This window comes from Leopardus geoffroyi, chromosome B4 (assembly GCF_018350155.1).
Source record: "Leopardus geoffroyi isolate Oge1 chromosome B4, O.geoffroyi_Oge1_pat1.0, whole genome shotgun sequence".
Lineage (NCBI taxonomy): Eukaryota > Metazoa > Chordata > Mammalia > Carnivora > Felidae > Leopardus > Leopardus geoffroyi.
In genome coordinates, this window is record NC_059341.1 from 22,235,057 (window position 1) to 22,255,130 (window position 20,074).

Consider the following 20,074-nt stretch of genomic DNA (forward strand, 5'->3'; position numbering starts at 1 on the left):
AAATATCTAAAAGTAAACACGGGTCAATCTCTTTATCATTTTGTTCGGCAAGAATATTTTTAGAAAAGACATTGCAAGTTCTAAATGCGAAAGGAAAAAATGACAAATTGGGCCTTATCAAAATTAAATTTCTGCTCATCAAAAAATAACAAGCATTAGAAAACGAAAAAAAACTATATTCTCAATATATGACATACTCTAGAAAATGATAATAAAAAGACAAAAAAGCAGTTAAAAATTGGGGCGAAAATTGAACACATAATTTCATCAAAGATGGTATACAAATGACCAATAAATACATAAAAATTGGTCAACATCGGTCATCAGGGAAATGCCCAGTAATTCCACAGTAAGAGATCACTTCACACCAACAACGATTGCTAACCATGGAAGGGTGGAGGGCACCAACCGGTAGTGAGAATATGGAGACGTTGGGACTGGCATGCATTGGTAAGAGATGCCAGTCGGGCAGAGAGTTTTCCAGTTTCTTATAAAGTTAAACGTCCATCTAGTCTATGATCCAGGAAGTCCACTTCTAAGTATTTAACCAAGAAAAAAATAACATATACACAGAAAACATTTCTACGAGAATGTTCATAATGGCCTTATTCATTATACCCCCAATATTACTGTTTTCATTAATAGAAGAACAAACAGGTAAACCAATTGTGACACATTCATGCAGTTCAGCAATGAAAAGGAATGAAGTATTGACACCAGCAACCCCATGCGTGATTGCCAAAACCATGCAGTAAAGAAGCCAGGTGCAAAAGACTGAATTCTATATTAATCCATTAAGGTGAGGTTCAAAATGAAATGAAACAAAACAAAACAAACAAACAAAAAAAACAAAACAAACAAAACAAAACAAAGCAAAACAAAACTAATTTGTGACGTAGAAATGAGAATAGTGGCTGCTTATGGGAGGAGGTGGGATCAACTTCAAAGGAGGCATAAGGCGATTTCTGGGGTGATGGAAATGTTTTATATTTCAGTTGAGGAGGTCATTACAGGAGCATATACATTTACCAAGACACGACAAATTTTATAGTTAAGATTTGTGCAGTGTAAACTCAAGAAAAAAAAAAAACCCACAAAAACCTCATCTCAGGGAACTCTAAGAAATTATGAAAATTCTTTCAGGATGCAGGATATATTTTTTAAATCACATATTTCTTAATTGGAAGTAAGTGGTGCATTTGCTGGAATTTGGAAATAATTCTCTTGCACATTTAGTTTCTGTTAGTAGTAGTAATAGTTATTATTTTAGTTATTATCTTACCTCCGTAAGATTCCACACATAGGACACGACAGGACTATTAGCAAAAAAGGAGCAGAATATCTGTTGTGATGGATGAAGGCTCTTCGCAGCTGCACAAGGGCTCTGCAAATTTTGTACCTATTTTTAGCTCTAGGGTAAAGCCTGGTTTTCATACCCTGAGAATATTTGACTATGAGACTTAGTCTCATGGTTAGTAAATCTCTACTTAGATAATAGTTGTAAAGCACACAGAATTCATTTTGGCCATACCCACGTTATGAAACCCAGCTCACACTTCTTCTGGGCAGTTTCCCATCTTTCTTTATAGATTTCTGCCTGCAGCCTGTGTGTTTCCAATGTCTGTTCTGTTAGGAAGGAAAAAAAAAAAAAAAAAAAGGAAGGAAGCTGTTTGGCATGTAGACAAAAAGATCATGTAGGAAAACAACCTGACTAAAATCTCATTAAGGCTTACTGATTTATTTCAGGGGCTCAGATTGTGTAAGTGTTTCTTTAATTATGTATGTATTTATTTTAAATTCATATTTTACCCATATACACAGCCACTGTCGAGTTTAAATTCACTTGCCCATAACAAACAACAAACTTTCAAGCAAACGCAATTGATGTCTTCACCTTCTGGAGAAATTAAAAAGCAGCAATGGAGAAGAGCACGGTGCAGAAATGATCACTGCTGAGTGTTGCTTTTCTCTTTCTTTTCCTTTTATTAGTCTAACGCTTACCTGCAGGACCAAATTACCATCAAATAATGACAGTCTACATACAGACTCTTCAAGATTCCATAAGAATCCATCTTTCCAATGGGTGAAAGGTTTGGATGGGATTCTACTTGGAAGGGATGGGTGTAAGAGGAACTTTAGAAAGACCACTTTCTTTATTCCTAGTAGAATTGGAATATAAGGATCAAAGTATATATATGTATCATGAAACATTTATGACTAGAAAAAAAGTAGTTTCAAAAGAGCCTTTGTTTATTTAGCTGGCCAAAACCAGGATTATGACTTTTAAGCAATGAATATGTGCAATGCATAGATGAACATCCCAAGCTTTTCTTTTAGCCAATCCTATAAATTTCATCCTGTACCGAAGCTCTTCACCTAATTACTTAAAGCTGTAAAAGTAGCCTTCGTGCAGTTTATAACCTTTCCTTTCCTCCTGTCTTTTTTTTCAACAAGTGATATTAATAGGTGGTGACTCTAGTAAAGTTACAATTGTAGAATTACCATTAAATTCCTTCTTTTATTCAATAAGTTTTTATGGCGCGCCTTCCTATGTGGATGTGACAGGCACTGTTCTTGGCGAGGAGATCCAGCAGAAAACTACATAGACACAAGTTCTGCCCTCATGAAGCTTAGACTCTGGTGTGGGATACAGATTATAAACAAGATAGGCACATATATGACATCACAGATGGTGATAATTAACAAGAGGGAAAGTGAGGAGGAAACACCTACATCGGGGGAAATGAAATGTACCTAATCCAGTTTTGAATAACTGAGAAATTACTGCGTTTCTACCAACTCCCAGCCCTGACAGGAAGGAGGATCATTTTCCTTAGCTCATCCACTTGGATCCTTCCAATCCTGGTCATTTCCTGAGTTACCTTTCACCCATTGCTGGGTGGGTGCGGAGACTTTCCAACATGTCTGTGACCTAATCTGGTACCTGCCTGAGTTATGCATGCCTTGTTTACAAAAACTACATACTGGCAATTTGTTTGCCTTCGGGAATTTAGTTGGGCTCAGTGTTGGCTGGTGATGCCCATGGAAACCCAGTAGAAACATGGGAAGTTAGTTTGTTAGTAGATAAGGGCATAGACTCTAGAGAAAACTGCCTTGGCTCAAATCCCAGCTCTCGTTAGCTGTGTGACCACGGGCAATAGACTCAGCTTCTCTGCGCTTCATTCTCTTCAGCTATAGAGTGAAGATGATAATGATATTTCCTTCACAGAGCTGTCCTGTTAAGTGGATATAAAGCACTCAGAACAGTCCTGACGAATTGTTTATTAAATAAAACAATACAAAGGAGACCACTTGGGGCATCTGTCCACCAGGGTTTCAAATTTGGGTTGGGTTGAATGCTGTGGTTGACGCCACACCCCGTGCTCAGACAGTGCAGGTAAATACCATTTTGTTTAGCACCTGGGAGTGACACTGGATTTAGTGAAGTTTTCTTTGAGACTTAAAGAGAGGGGAGAGGCTGGACCTCCAGGGTATGCTGTGACTTTGAAAAGAAAACGGAGCCCCTATGTATCAGAAACGCTGCATTTGTTGTTTACTCTTTATTGTCATTTTTCTTCCAACAAAAAGTAAGTTCCACGAGGGTAACTTTTTGTTTTGCTTTGACTTTGCTTTTTGTCGTGGTTGTTGTTTACAGATATATTCCAGGTGCCTAGAGTAGTGTTTGGCATATCGGTACACATCTAATACACGGCATAAGTAAATGAACAAATGAATGAATGAATGAATGAGAGTACATGGGTGAATTACAGTGTAAATAGAAGTCTCAGGAGTCGGGTTTAATTCTGGTTTAGTCACTAATTTCACTAGGGCTTTGTCACTTACCCATCTGTAAACCAGTTTCCTTTTTTTGGAACTTTTGTTGAATGCCAGTCTGTGAAAGGTAATCTACTAGACTGTGAGCCTTCAGCAAGTTCACAATTGAGTAGCATAAATAGGAAAGGGACATAAATAAATAACTAAGGTAGAAAAAGCTAGGTATTCTAAAAGAAAAAAAAAATAGAAAGTGGGAATTGTAAAGTGAGCAAGGGACCTGGAGAACTCAGAGATTTCTTCCTGGTCTTTTATCTTTTAGGGGCACTTGGGATGATTCAGGCCATCCTTCTGTGAAGTCTTCTTACACAAATCTTTGGAAAATTAAGATATTTGTCAAGCTTAGAAACCTTGTGAAACCCTGACAGAGAATGCGTGGGGAATTCTAGTGAAACAAGATACCCTCGTGTATAAAAGCAAATCAACAGTGAGAGAGGACAGTTGTTCTCCAGGGGGCTCTGATGAGATTTTCTAAGTCTGATTATTTTTTAGTTGATTCATATATACATATATTTACATTTCCAGTTGTTTTGTTGCTTCTCAGAGTTATGTGTGTCATTTAATTTGTAGAAATACGTAAGATGGTTTGATATATGCATAGTGAGAATTTGTTTCTCTGACAATGATTACTTATATTTGTACAGAATAACATTACAAATGCATTAAATCCAGATACCCAAAAGAAATTGCAGCTATAAATTTCATTTACCAGAAAAGTAGACATCAACGGTTCTTTATTTTTTACCATTTTTAGATTTAATCTTTATAATATTGAGGAAAAGATTGTCTGGTTTTTTAAAACCAATTCTACTGAAAGTCATTTATGATCATGATGATGCAAGTACTGTGAGTGAATTTTTTTATTTTAAAAAGCTGAAAAGTGTTCGATTTTGTATGTATAAAGTCATTGAGAAGTATAAAAATGAGAAAATAATAGCTTCTTTGTAATTAAAATTCTCTGGTTTGTTTGCTAAAGCGTCTCCAGTCTCATTATGAAGGGAAGACAGTGGGATAGGATGGCAGTCTTGAATCATAACAATAACAGCCAGCATTTCCTGAAACCCACTCCATGTCAGACTCTTCTAAGACTTTTGCATGTTTTAACCCATTAGATCCCTAAAATAACCATGGGAAGTTGACTTGATTATCTCAATCACCTAGGTTAACAAATCCAATGAGAGGCATGAAGGGAATTGCAATCTTCAAGGTCAGGAAGTGGCTGGGCAGAAATTTGAAGCAAGACCCCTCTTCCTCCAACCCCACAACCCTGAAGGACCCTGGACCAAGTGTGTTGGCCCATCAGGCAAAGAGCAATTACATAGTAATTGTAACCACGGCATCGATCCAGCCTCTGTCTCCAATGCTTTGGGGCTTGTTCCCATATGATTACCACAATTTTTTGATAATCATTACACTGCGGAGCTATGAGAATTCTCTGCTCCAAAAAAAGATAGTAGCTAAGATAAAGTTCAAATGCTTAATATTGGAGTCTTTCAACATTTTGTCTTATACGTTTTCATAATGTTAGGTTTATATCTCATTATTTCTGACTCCCTGAGGGTTTTAAAGAAGTAAATGACTCAATCGCAGACAGGCGGATGAGGGGAAGAAACATTTATTGAGCACACAATAGGGCCAGGCTTGTGCTAGAGCCTTCCCTGGCATTATCTCCAACAATATACAAAGTAATTCTGTTATTCATTTATTCACGAATTCATTCATTGGGGATAATGATGGAAATGAATTTCAAGTTGGAGAAGTGCAGACAAAAATGGGGTAGGGTTAGAGACTGGGGTGGGAGCTGAGGTTGGGCCCAAGGATGTGGAAAAGGATGGAATGGAGATAGCTTTGAGTTGGGGTGGAGATGGGATGATGTTGGACACAGTGTTTGACCATGGGACATACTAAATATTTTACTTACTCATTGATTGTCTCTTTTCCCCTACTAGACTGTAGACTTCTGGAGGGCTCAGATTATTTCTTGTTTTCTTTACTATTGCATTTCCAAGGTCTAAAAAAAGGCTTGCTATATAGTGGGTGTAAATACTTATTTACTGAATGAATGAATGAATGCAATTTTCGTAAGTATTCATTTTGCTGTGCCAGTCACTTCACTAGTGCTGGGGTGTCCGTGATAAAAAGAAACTTTCCTTGTTCTTAATAAACTTGCAGCTGAAGGTTGAACACATAGGCAGGATACTACCACTGATGTGAAAGGTACTGCTGTGAAGGAGGAATTCAAGAAACACTTGTGTGATCCTGTAAACCTAATCCAGTCCTGGAGGGGCTCAATGGCCTCCCTAGGAGAGGCAAGATCATCTAAGCTAAGACCTAAAGTAATATAGGAGCAGTCAAAAAATTGGGGGAAAGGTTGTTCCAGGCAAAGGACATAATAAGGAAGGGTTGTCGGGTAGAGGGTGCATGGCAGGTTCAGGGGACTGTAAGGTTGTCTTAATGTCCTTGTTTTAGTTTTGAGAAAATTGAAGGTCAGACAAGTAAAAATAGGGGCGCCTGGGTGGCTCAGTCAGTTAAGCGTCCGACTTCGGCTCAGGTTATGATCTTGCTGTTCGTGAGTTCGAGCCTCACCTTGGGCTCTGTGCTGGCTGCTCGGACCCCGGAGCCTGCTTCGGATTCTGTGTCTTCCTCTTTCTCTGCCCCTCCCCTGCTCTCTCTTTCTCTCTTTCTCTCTCTCTCAAAAATAAACATTTAAAAAAAGAAAAGTAAAAATAATTGTCCCCAAGTCACACTGAATCAAAAGTCCAATTCAGTTCTGTCTGCATTCAAATGTCAGCTTTTCCAATCTGCCATATGTATATGACCTCACAGACCAGAGTGTCCTCGTACCAAATGCCCTCCTCCTGCTTATGCGGCTTTAGCATTTGGAAAACATTAGTCTCATTTCTTACTATTTAACATATCCCTCAGAGAACCACAAAACCAATAACTTTTCTATTTTTTTTTTTTTCTCACATAATATAGACTGGGACGAAGCAAAACGTACAGGAAGTTGTGTTTACTTTCTTAGGACTGCAGAGATTTATTGTATGGACTCGTATGTCCATTTAATGAACAAAGCTTAAAGGGATAGAAAAATTCATGCACCATCCAAAACAGCTCATTTTCTCCTGGGGAAATAGTTTTTACGCAGGGATTATCATCCCTATCCCAAAAGAAGGAATTGCTCAATAATTGTTGGAGCAAATTCTGTACAGTCATACCTCAGAGATATTGTGGGTTTAGTTCCGGACTACCGCAATAAAGTGAATATTATAATAAAGTGAGTCAAAGGAATGTTTTGGTTTCATGGTGCATATGTAAGTTATGTTTACACTATACTGTAGTCTATTAAGTGTGCAATAGCATTATGTCTGGGGGAAAAAAAAAACATGTCTATATCTTAATTAAAAGGGGAGCCTGGGTGGCGCAGTCGGTTAAGCGTCCGACTTCAGCCAGGTCACGATCTCGCGGTCTGTGAGTTCGAGCCCCGCGTCGGGCTCTGGGCTGATGGCCCAGAGCCTGGAGCCTGTTTCCGATTCTGTGTCTCCCTCTCTCTCTGCCCCTCCCCCGTTCATGCTCTGTCTCTCTCTGTCCCAAAAATAAATAAATGTTGAAAAAAAATTAAAAAAAAATACTTTGTTGCTGGGGAGCCTGGGTGCCTCAGTCAGGTAATGATCTCACAGTTCGTGAGTTTGAGCCCCGCACTGGGCTCCACGTTGACCGCACAGAGTCTGCTTGGAATTCTCTCTCTCTCTCCCTCTCTCTCCCTCTCTGTCTCTCTCTCAAAATAAATAAATAAACTTAAAAAAGTACCTTGTTGCTAAAAAATGCTAACCATCATCTGAGGTTTCAGCAAGTCACAACCACTGATCAAGATCCTGTAACAGATGTTAATTGTAATGAAACGGTTTAAATATTTTGAGAATTACCAAGATGTGATACAGAGACACAAAGTAAGCAAATGCCGTTGGAAAATAGCGCCGGTAGACTTGCTTGAGGCTGGGTTGCCACAGATCTTCAATCTGTAAACAAATGCAGTATCTAGAAAATGCAACAAAACAAGATATGCCTGTAATAAGCAGAGACTAACTGGTGGAAGTGTGGGCTTGCGTCCAGCCAGTATCATCTGCATATAGAGCACTCCTCCCACATTACCTGTTAGCCAGCTTTGCCTTCTTCCAGAGACTTCCATTGGCTCTTGCCCATGGAACCACATTTTTTTTTTTTTTTGAGTTGGAAATACAGTAAAAACTTGGATTGTAAGTAACTTGTTCGTGAGTGTTCTACAAGACGAGCAAACATTTCTAATAAATTTTAACTTGATAAACAAACAATGCCTTTCAATACGAGGGGTTCGTGACGCCAGACATCACATGATCACAGCTGAGCCAATGGTTCTTGAAATTCACCTTGTTATACAAGTGCTTTGGATTACAAGCATGTTTCCAGAGCAAATTAGGCTTGCAAACCAAGGTTCCACTGTATTTCTATCCTCTCATATTGCATTTCTGCTGTAACCATTACCACTCATGTGCTCTAGACCTCCCTGCCTCCCCTTCATCTTTGTGTGCACAGGAGGAATCTCACAAAGGTAGATCACGGTGGACTTCATGTCTATAAAAGGCAGCCCCTTGTGTGGTGATCTGTTCTTGAAACCAATGTCCGCCGATGGCAGAAATTGCCTCTGACAAAATGCTACAAACAGGGCTGTTGTCAATATGGGGAGTAACCTGGTGGTGATTCAAGTGCTATCGTGACAGTATTAACAAGACTCTTCAACACTCTTCTTGACCATATTCTTCTATCTAGAAACAAGGTCCCAAGGTTGGGAAGAATCTGAGTCTCAGCTTTAGCTCTGCAGTTCAGAATCCTTTAGTGTTTTTGAGCCTCAGTTTGCTGATCTGTGAAGTAGACACAGTAATACTGGCCTTCTGTCTTCATAGTGTTGTCATGAGGAACAAATGAGAAGATATGTGTGGACGTAACTTGTAAATCATAGACATTCCGTAATTGTAAGCTGTTATTATTATTATTATTTATTATTATTATTATTGTTATTACCATTATTTTTATTATCATCCATGGCTTGAGATACAATTAATTGGGTGTTTTCATTGCAACTCACTATAACCAGCCATCCTTTCAAGTAGGAGGACTTGGTTCAATGATGTAGAAGTACATTGTGGAGTGCCTGGAGCACCTCCCATTTCACTTGAACTGCCTTCATTCACAAAGTGCAAAAGGGAAGGGGCGCCTGGGTGGCTCAGTTGGTTAAGCGTCTGACCTCCGCTCAGGTCATGATCTCATGGTTTGTGAGCCCCGCGTCGGGCTCTGTGCCGACAGCTCAGCACCTGGAGCCTACTTCAGCATAACAAATTTGTGAGATTAGGGGGCGCCTGGGTGGCTCAGTCAGTTGAGCGTCCAACTCTTGATTTAGGTTCAGGTTATGATCTCATGGTTCGTGAGTTCAAGCCCCGTGTCCGACTCCAGACTGACAGTGTGGAGATTGGTTGGGATTCTTTTTCTCCATCTCTCTCTCTCCCTCTCTCTCTCTCTTTCTCTCTCAAAAGAAAGAAATGAACTTTAAGAAAATAATTTGTGAGATCAGTACTATCCCTCAGTTTACACACAAGAAAACTAAGTCTCAGGAGCCTCCAGCAACTGGCCCAAAGTCTCAAAGATAGTAATTGGCAGGGCTTAGGTTTGAACCATGCTTTGAGGGAAAGGAGGAAAATAATAGAAAGAATATATAGTTTGTAGTAAGAAAGAGATGAGTTCGAATCCTGGCTTTACCACTCATCCAAGCAATATCTTGATTAACTCATACAATCCAGTTCATCCATCTGTATAGTGAAGATAATAATAATAACGCTAATAATAACAACTAACACGTATGCGAGGCTTTTGGGTAGGGATTTTTACATAGAGCTTACTGCATCGAGTTCTCTTGATGTACTTTATGTATGTTAACCCACTTAGTCTACACAACTATTTGACTGAGGTGGTAAACATTATGATCCTTATTTTACAAAAGACAAAACTGAAATACTCAATGATTAAGCAGCTTGCTCAAGGTCATACAGCTAGTAAGGAGCAGAGTGTGAATTCAAACCCAAGCACTCTGGCTACTAAGTCTGACTCCTTAGCTAATAGCTGGCCTCTGCTCAAGATAATTCTATGCGGAACAGATGAGAGAACACATAAAGTGCAGTGTTTGCCCACAGTAGGACATCATGATCATCATCACTTTTGCAGTCTGCAATACTGAGATGACTCTCCCAAGGGGGTGTCTTCTCTTCAAGAAGGGGTGATCTAGCCTGGGGACCTCTGACCATTGGCTCAACTACGAATGGCTCCTCACTCCTTTTATTCACCCAAAGGCTCCTCTCCCACCCTTTATATTGTCTTGGATAATGCCTGTCTGTGGAACAGACATTTGCAATTTCTCTGATTTAAAGGAAATCAAATTTGGGATGGGACCGTCCAGTCTCCGTCGGTCTGTAGTAGGTAAATAGCCTACTGTGGGAAAAGTGGGTGATGACCTATGAGGAGATTAAAGTCAAAGCCTGGCATTTGAGGAGACCATCCATCAAGTGTGAAGTTAGCTGGATGGTATAATTGCTTAAAGATTTTATCATATATTGTGTTTTTGCTAATGGAGAGCTTAACTGTAATCCCTTTAAATCGATTAGCCATTATTCCAGTTGTGAGGCCCAGTTGTTAAGAATGGTTCTCACTTCCTTTGAGTTCGTCTTATCACAGAAATCTAAGAGATGAAGAGAAGTTCTATTTTTGGATGAGCAGTTAAATGCTTAGGAACAATAAGAGAAAATGTGAAAGGCTTGAAATCTTTAGATTAGATACAGCAGCTAATGAATTTGGAGGAAACACTGGAAGAGGGAACTAGTTGTGAGCTGAACAGAAAGATGATGAACTATATTGACTACAGAGAGCAGTCATGGTAAGTTACTACGAAAATATTTTCCAGACCTCCAGGCAAAGAGCACAGACTCAGTGAAGACAAATAACTCTCAGAGTCATTTGCTATGTGGATCCATGAGGGAGCTACAACTTACAAACATTCTCTAATGGCCCCATTTTAATCTTCTTCCTTCCGAACACTGAATAAAAGTAGTAAAAGTCGGGGTTAAGTGACAAAGTGGTCTTTCATGATACTTTTGTGTGCATTTATCTTGACATATTCTTACCCCAAATTTAAGATGTAAACAAATATACAGTACCCACACACACACACACACACACACACACACACCTGTTTTAGCATTATTACATATCATATGAGCTGCTGGGTGCCCTTGGTGACATGTGGGAACATTATAGTAGTTTAATTAAGTATCATTGAAGATGTATTAGGTTCAAGGCAGTAGGTTAATTACCTGACTGCATCAGAAAAGATGTCTGCAGCAGTCACTTTGATGCTCCTTCTAAACCTTACCTAATCAGTTACCAAATCCCGCGGACTCTACTGAGTGGATCCCCACCCCCCCCCCCACACCCCCTGTCGTGGCCACCTCACTGCTTTCCAGTCGCCACCATCATCTTGGGCCTGCGGTACCACACCAGCTTCTCACCCACCTCGTCCCTTCCTTCACATAGCAGCCTGTCCCTCAAAATGGAAATCTCCTCATGCTGCTCCCCCATTGAGAACTCAGTTGCGCTCAGCATAATGCCCAAAGTCACCTCTTACCTCACAGGGCCCTATGTGTGCTGCTCCGGCCAGCATCCCCATGTTCCCCTGCCAGCTGCACCCTTCTCCAGTCCCACTGCTCTTGGATATTTCTTCACATGAGGCCCCCCGCCCCCCACCTGCTGCTTTCCTGCCCCACAGCCCTCACATGTCCACTGCTTTTGCCCACACAGTGTTCCACCCTGGCCTCACCTGGCTACTCCCATTCTCCTTTGGAGCACTCTGTGTTCTTTGTTTTGTTTTTTGTTTTGTTTTGTTTTGTTTTTGCCTGTGACTCTATCTTCAGAGTTCATTTACATACTTAGTTGTAGTATGTACAACATCCACGTCCCACAAAAGCAAACTCACAAACCTTCACGAGGAGGTGGGAATTGCTGTATCCTCAGCGTCAAGCACAGTGCCCCACCCGTAGAAATGCTACATATTTGTTGAACGAGTAAACGAAAGAACTTACTATTCGCAGACAGAAGGCTATTTGTGGCGAACATAAATCAGGAAGAAAGAGATAATGTGGAGTACAGATAACACAGCCATTCACTCCTTGCAGTGGGACTGGGGAAATCTCTGTAGATTAAAGTGGATTTTGAAGGATAAGCAAAATTAAGATACGCAAAATAGAGGGAAATTCCTTCCCATTCAGAGAAAAGCACATGGCACTTTCAGAAATGGTGAAAAAGCGGGTAGAGCTCAAAGCTAAGGGACGGTGGTGGATATAGAGCTGGAAGGGAAGGGGAGACGGAAGGTAGCCTTGAATGCCACACCAAAAAGTTGGAGCAAGCCTGGAGACGAAAGCCTTCATTGTCTTCGTGAGGGAGAACCGCATGACCCCAGATGATTACAGCAACACTTTACGGCTGGGTAAGAAAAATCTAGGCTAAAAAATTTAAGCCTGAACTAGAGAAACAGTGAGAAGAACAAAAGCAGGGAACAGATTCAAGAGATAGTGCAAAAATCAAGTTGTCTTTTCACATTGAAATCAAATACAAGTTTCCTATAAGAGGTTTTTTTCAGAACAACTGTTAACTTCTCCCTCGTGAGTGATTCATTCATTTGAAATGGCTCTTTCTAAATTTTATAGGAAATGAGAAAAAAAGAGACAGAGTGTGTGTTTGGTGGATTGTTTTTGTTGCAAGAGAGATGAACTTAACCCAACCAACTAATTTAGGAAAAATTGGGGATTTATGGGCCGTGGTGCCATATAAAGACCAATTTGCTGCCGGAGGCTCTCTTCTTGTCATCTTTCATGTTTGCTTTACTTTCGGTATCGGTTTTACCTTCTCAGACACGTACTTTCTGAGCTTTTTCTTGCAAAAGTTGTCATTGTGCTTCCTTTAGATGCCCTTAGAAAACTCCTAGAGGGGGCGCCTGGGTGGCTCAATCGTTTGAGCGTCTGACTCTTGGTTTCTATTCAGGTTATGATCTTGCGGTTTGTGGGATCGAGCCCCATGTCCGGCTCTGTGCCGACAGCACGGAGCCTGCTTGGGATTCTCTCTCTCCCTCTCTCTCTCTGCTCCTCTTCTGCTCGCGCATGTGTGTGCGTGTGTGTTCTCCCTCTCTCTCAAAATAAATAAATAAACATTAAAACACAAAAAAGAAAACTCCTAGAGAGGGGCTCCCAGCGACATGGTTGGGGAGCACATCCACTCCTGGTGCCTCGGAGGTGTTCTGTGCCGGCTCCTCCTTAGAACCATAGACCTGACATTGTCTGCTGGGATGGATCTCTAAATAAAAAGGGGTTCCATTATAGAAGGAAGGAAAAGTTCTGGGGAGACAAAACAGTAGATGTCTATTACATACACCATGGGACACAGAGTATATGAAATGCTGAATATTGTCAATATTTGGGGACCACAGATCAAGCATGGCTGTTCACATAGCTCTTCCTTGGATTCATTCATTTGTCTTATAATAACCCAAAATATCATCTCCAGCATGCCCTGTTTGCAATTTGAAGAAAATAGAGAACTTTGTTTTTCCATCTTAGGGATCTTGGGCTTGGTTAACTGAAAGGTTATGTTCTTCTAATGAAGTTGGAGAGCACTCTTTTCATTCCAGAAATAAAAGAATATTTGTGTAGAAAAGGAAATAGCTGAACACAATGTTTTTGCTTCTTCTGAGCCTACCTTGCTTCATGGTTGAATAATGTCCTAGATAGCCAAGGGGAAATAAATAAATGGAACCAATATTTCTCTTAAGAAATTTAAACAAAGCAAAACAAATACCCATTACAGTTCTGGGAATCGAACCCAGTTTGACACACCCTAATGGCTTCATTAAGTCTTTGTTCCAAGTGAGTTCAAAATAATCCATTAAAAAAAACACACACACACACAGATGAATATGGGTTAACTGCTTAATAGTTCGTCTTATATTTCCTGTAACTACCTTACATTATTTATTTTATAATAGTAAAATAGGGTTCGACAGCTGTGGATTTGAGCAACTATAATCTGATGGCAGATCATTTAAAGCATATTATATTTAAAAAAGATATCTTGATATTCTTAGGAAATCAAAGCCACTAAAATATGAAATTACAGTGCATTAAGAACATTCAAATTATATTTTTATGGATTATAAATTGTAAGATTTTTACAAAGCCTCTGGGGAATTGTAGAATTTGCATTGGAAGCCACTCTGTAGAATACCATAAAACATTTTAAAGGTAGGAATTTTCATGGGTCACTAAGGACTTCTGTAGAGCCCCATAAAAGTGCAATTTCTATAAAATATTATATTAATACATTTTAGTTTATTTATCTTTGTGCCTTTCCTCCAGCTATAACCTAACAATCATCTCATCTTTTATTTTTTATGTTACTTTCTTATGGTTATATTCATGTATAAATCTGTGCATTCATTATATTTCACGTGGCCTTTTGAGGACCATGTTATCCAAAAATAATATTTGAAATGGCACCAAGAAACATTTTTGTGAAGCCAGCAACCAACAGTGCCATGGGTTGAGAGCAGGTTGAAATGGAGACTTCCAAACATTTCTAAATAAGATTACATAGCAACAAATTTCATGACAGCCTCTATAATTAAAAAAAGTAAGAACCTTTTGGCAAGCATTGCATTCCTGGTTCCCCCTGTGTGTAGCCCAGGTTGGCTGGTGAAAGCATACCTTCTCATGTGCTATTATACCTATAATCTGTCTTTAAATAACCCTTATCCTTCTTATTTGAATACAGTGGACCAAATTAAACAGACCTAATTATGCCTGGAAAAACTGTACAGTTTGCGAGCAGTTGAGCTAGGATGGTATATTAGTTTACTAAGGCTGCTATAACAAAGTAGCACGGACTGGGTCGTTTAAACAACAAGGATTTATTGTCTCAGTTCTGGAGGGTAGAAGTACAAAATCATGGTGCCAGCAGGGTTGGCTCCTTCTGAGGGCTGTGACCAAAGGGTCTGTTTCTGGCCTGTCTCCTTGGCTTACAGCTGGTCATGTTCTTCTGTCTCTTTGCATTGCCTTCCCTCAGTTTGTCTCTGTGTTTGAATATCCCTTATTATAAGGACACCAGTTATACTGGGTTAAAGGTTCCCCTTAATGACCTCATTTTAACTTGATTACCTCTGTAAAGACCTTATCTGCAAATACAGTCATATTTTGGGGTACCAGAGGTTAGGATTTAAACAGGAATTTAATCCATAATAGATAGGTTGACCTGCCTGCCTGCCTGTGCAGACAATGCTCAAAAATGTTGTTTCCATTATTCTCATGGACAGTGGTTAAGAGTAGAGGTCCCAGAGCTGGAGGCCTGGATTGAGGTATTGCTTCTGACACTTGTTACCCGTGTGACGGGAACTAATACTTAACCTCCCATGATCTCAGCGTCCACCTTTGTACACTAGGGGTGAAAAAGAACCTGCCTCAAGGGGTGTATTGGTGTATTTCAGTATTTGTAGCTTGGATATGCCTCAAGGGACTTTGGATGAAAGGTACTACGTACAGTGGTTAAAATCTGACTATATTTAGAAAATTAGTGGCAGACTCAACCACTAGTTCCCTCCCCACCCCCCAACCCCAGGAAGTACATATAAACAATTCTGATTCCATCTGTGACTTAAAAAATATTTTGTGCACGCAAGACTGGACCAGAAGTTAATTGGACTAGAAATTCTAGTCTAGATTCTACTACTTCTCTGTGTCTGTTATCCTTCTGCACAGAACAGGATGCCTGGCTTGGGGTTGATATTTTGTTATTTAGATCTGAGAAACAATGGCTACCCTTCAGACATGCCCACTGGTTGCCTATCATCAGACAAGAGCATATGAGGAGGCAGCGCCCAGGCTCTGATCTTGCCTCATTTGTACTATTTTATCGATAAAATTTTATTAAAATATAAAATCTCTAGGGGTGCCTGGGTAGCTCAGTTGGTTAAGCATCTGACTTCAGCTCAGGTCATGATCTTGCTGTTTGTGAGTTCCAGCCCCGAGTTGGGCTCTGCACTGACAGCTCAGAGCCTGCAGCCTGCTTGGGATTCTGTGTCTCCCTCACTTTCTGCCCCTCCCCTGCTTTGTCTCTCTCTCTCTCTCTCTCAAAAATAAATAAACATAATTTTTTAATATAAAATGTTCTTAGAAAAAAAAGCAGAAAAGATTTTCAGGTCCCAGGTAATAATCTTCTTCATTCAAGTACTAGCTTGAACTACAGTGAAACTTACAGTAGTTGACCTACAATGATTGCCGCTTCATGGTTAAGTGGGATCACTTTCTTTTAGTGGCAAAGGGACAAAAAATGGTTTCAGCCCCAGCTGTATGTTAAGGGGAAAATATACGAACATGAACTATCACTATTGTGTTTGAAACATCTTCAGATTTCTACATATTGTGAAAAGTATTTCTGTGATCAGGACCAACCTGAATTAGTAAGGATGAAATGGCAAACACACACACACACTCACACACACACACACACACACACACACACACACACACGTAGTTTTTAGAAGATCTTTTCAAGAAGAACTTAAGCTGTGCCTAGAAGCTTGAGCAGCATCACACCCCATCCAGGAAAGAACCTTGCACATGTTGTCTGGGAACGTGTGACCTGTACATGCTGAGGGCTGTGCTGATGCGTGTCTCATATCCACCTGTGCCTGGTCTCATGGGCACAAACCCTACACAGTCTTCTGCTCCAACCCAGTCAGTCCATGAGAATGGACCAGGAGAATACAGGCTGGTTGAGTCATTGTGAACCTTGTATTTTGGGTGCTTTTCCTGGTTTCCAGATAATTTCCAGCTTAGCTCTGGGCCTGGATATCAACCTACAGCTGTGTGTGAAAGGGGCTAGGATCACACTGAAGTATGAGTAGCCAGAACTCTGCAACATACGGGCACGATCACATCATTGCTATCTCAGCGGTGCTTATGAGGTCTGTGGGGACACAGGGAACAAAGGAAGAGAGCAAAGGCAATAGTAGCAAACTGACTTTTACCATAATCCACAGTTAGACGTCTTCAGCACCATGGTAGGTGGGAGTGCTGCCTTCCAGAGTGAGTGCAGTTACATAAGGCTAAGTATATGTGGGAAGGAAACACCCTGCATTGTGCCCACAGGACCTCTGCAGAATTTGCCATCCTGTTACCCTAATGTCTTTAAAAGATGCCGATTCACGTACAGCAAGGCAGAGTAACAGTGTCCCTGTAATTGACACTGATCTAATGGCTTGTCCTTGACATGCCATGATCCTTTCTGAACCATGGCATCAGGGCACGTTTTAGCCAACATTGTTCCTAGGATGCTGGTTATTAGCGGGGCAGCTGGGGAGGCCAGTGGCGGCAGAGCTGGCTTCCTGGGCATGTGGCCCGAACGGTCCCACAGAGCCCTGTGCTTAGAAAGGTTCCGTGCCGGGTTTAATGCTCTACTGTCTCCATCTGAAGATTCTTTTTTGTTGTTGTTTTTAAGTTTATTTATTTATTCTGAAAGAGACAGAGACTGCGTGAACAGGGGAGGGGCAGAGAGAGAGGGAGAGAGAGATTCACAAGCAGCCTCCACACTGACAGAGCAGAGCCTGGTGCGGGGCTTGAACTCACAAAACCATGAGGTTATGACCTGAGCCAAAACCGAGAGTTGGCTGCTTGACTGACTGAGCCACCTGGAGAGTCTTCTGGAGCCATCTGGAGAGTCTTAATTTTTTAACAAGGTCCTCACATTCTCCTTTTCCACTGGGGCCTGCAGATGATGTTGCTGATGCGGACTGACAGGCACCGAGGCTCCCCGGGCACCATGTCTAGGGAGGTGTGAGAGCCTGAACAAATGCTAGAAGCCTTGTTTATGGAATTGAAATGAATCTCAAAGATGAGACATATGGATAATGCAACTCGGAAGGCTGTACGAGAGCGATGGTTTCTGGAAGCTTCACAGAAGAGCTCACGGGGGGGGAAGGAAATATGGTCAAGGTATCCACAAAACCCATCAGAAAGGACTGCTACCAGCAGGACCCCCTCGAGCCTCCTCTCCTTTCTCAACAAGTAGCAGTCAGACTGCCCTGGTGCCCTAGGCTTACAGTGGACTCTCCTGCTGCCCTGTCCCACTGTCTGTAGCCTCCATTCTTGCTAACCATGCGGCAGATGTTTGATGCCAAGAGAATAAAAATGGCGCTCTCGTCCCTTCTCCTATGCCGTAATGACTGTTTACCCAAGCTCCATTCTTCCCTAGACTTTTTTTTGTAAGTTTATTTATTTATTTTTGAGAGAGAGAGAGGGAGACACGGAATTCGAAGCAGGCTCCAGGTTCCGTGCTGACAGCTGAGCGGGGCTCGAACCCACGAACTGTGACATCATGACCTGAGGCAAAGTCGGACTCTCAACCAACTGAACCACCCAGGTGTCCCTTCCCTAGACCTTCTTGAGGCTTCCAGAGAAAGGTGAAGAAGGCTGGACATTATAGATTTATGATAGAGACTGGTGAAATCCTCTCTGTTTATCCCAATGAAAGCTATCATGTAGTACAAACCTTATGAAATGACTACATAATTATATAATTAATCCTCTCTGGGGCGGCAGTACATTGAATAATATTAAGCCATCACCGGGCAGTTTCATTTTCATTCCTTTCAATAGGCAAGCTGTGTACTTCTTCAAAAAATGTATTCCACTTGATTTGGCAGATGACCACCCCTCTATTTTAAAATGAAGTAAATATCAAAAAAGTCATCAGTCTGGTGTTTTCACAAAACTTTGATTTCATGGAATGCTTTCTTTGCCAAGAATCATAAGTTTTTGAAAGAACAGCTACTTGAAAATGCGGAAAACCCTCTTCAAACAACTCTTCAAGGAAAAAAAAGAAAACAAAATGTGTAGAAAATAAAAACCACAAAAACATGATGTGAGAATAAATTTATGATCCTAATGCTCACACATATAGGTCAAATAAAGGAAAATTAGTGAATTAAGAGTCCAATTCAAGAAATAGAAAAACAACTATAAGTAAACCTGAGAAAATGGTAGGAAAGCAGAAACAGATGAATAAGAAAACAGAAAATAATAGAATTAATAAATAAAGCCAAGGGTAGATTTTATAAAAGAAAAAAGAAAACGATAAAGCAATGGCTGGTGTAGTAAAGAAAAGAAAGAAGAATGTATAATTCAAAAGATTAAAAATGAAAAAAGAAATAAAGCACCCAGCAGAATACCCAGCTAATCCAAAAGCAATTTATATGACTTTACAAATAAATTTGAAAACTAGGATGAAGTTTTCTAGAAGAATAAATGTTACCAAAATTGACCTCAGGAAAAATAGACTGACACACCCAGAAGAAATCAATATTATCAAAGCATCTCCCTCTCCTCCAAACACATACATACTATCAATGCTAAATTTGGATGAATTCACAGGGATGTGCTTCAAACCTTGTAAGAAATATTTAATTTGGAAGCTCTGTAAGCTTTTTTTTTAGAGCATAGAATAAGAAAGAAACTTCCAATTCTTTTCATAGGGTCAAAACTAAAACTTGCATATAATGTCATATCTCAAGAAGAAATCTGCAGACCATTTATGTTTATACATATGAATGTACAATCTTATGAAATGTAAGTCAGTGGTGCATTAAAGAAATAACTCACCATGAGCACTTGGCTGGCGCCGTTGGTAGAGCATAGGACTCTTGATCTCAGGGCTGTGAGTTTGAGCTCCATGTTGGGTGTAGAGATTACTTAAAAATAAAATCTTTTTTTTTTTTTAAAAAAGAGGAAATAACTCACCACCATCAAATGAAATTCATCCTAGGATTGGCAATATGATAACATTTAAGCAAACAAACTTAGTTTTGCCTTTTATCATATATATGAAAAGCTGTATAGATATTTACTGAATTTAAAGGGCATGTTTGGGATTGGTATGACTAACACATAAGCTACATAGTTCCAGGGAGCTACCCCAAGGAGAAGGTGATCATCTTCCAGAACAGTTGTAAAAACAAACAACGGTTTCAAAAATATGCCTCGTATCAATGCAAAGGCATTAGAGCAAAAGTTGTATCTCGTTGGGCAACTTTCTTATGTTCTGCAGGGTGAGAAGCTACAGTTTG